We start from the raw sequence: 683 nt of genomic DNA on the forward strand, positions 1-683 counted from the left end.
ATAATTATTTAAAAGAGTTGGATCTCCCCGTTTTAAAAGTGGCAGGACAAATGCTGATTTCCAGATCTTTGGAATTTCATTACATTCTAGGGTTAGATTAAACAGATATGCAAGTGGTTCAGCTATGAAATCAGCTGCCAGATTTAAAAAGCAGGGATCCAAAAGGTCAGGACCTGCAGGCTTTCTCTGATCTAAGGATTTCAGGGCCTTATGTACTACCTGCACTGAGAATGGCAAAAAGCTAAAAGTTTGACCAGCTCTCACTGGTTCATCAACACAAGGTTGTACAGAGACAGAGGACACTGAATCAAATAGTCTACCAGATGATACAAAGTGCTCATTGAAACAATTCAGCATTTCAGTTTTGTCATATACAGCAACAGAGTCCTTCAATACACATGACGGTAATTCATTAACATTACTGTTACCAGACATAGACTTAATAGCCTTCCAAAACTTTCTAGGGTCATTCAGGTTATCAGTGGTAACAGACATAAAATAATCAGACTTGGCCTTCCTGAGAAGAGAAGAACACTTGTTTCGTAACTGCCTAAAAACAAGCCAATCAGCATCAGAACACGATTTCCTTGCTTTAGCCCAGGCTAGATTACGGTCGTGAACAATGCAAGAAAGCTCAGACGAAAACCATGGATTATCCCTCCCTTTAACCCTGAACCTGCGGA

Source organism: Salmo trutta, unplaced genomic scaffold (genome assembly GCF_901001165.1).
Source record: "Salmo trutta unplaced genomic scaffold, fSalTru1.1, whole genome shotgun sequence".
In the NCBI taxonomy this organism is placed as follows: Eukaryota; Metazoa; Chordata; class Actinopteri; order Salmoniformes; family Salmonidae; genus Salmo; species Salmo trutta.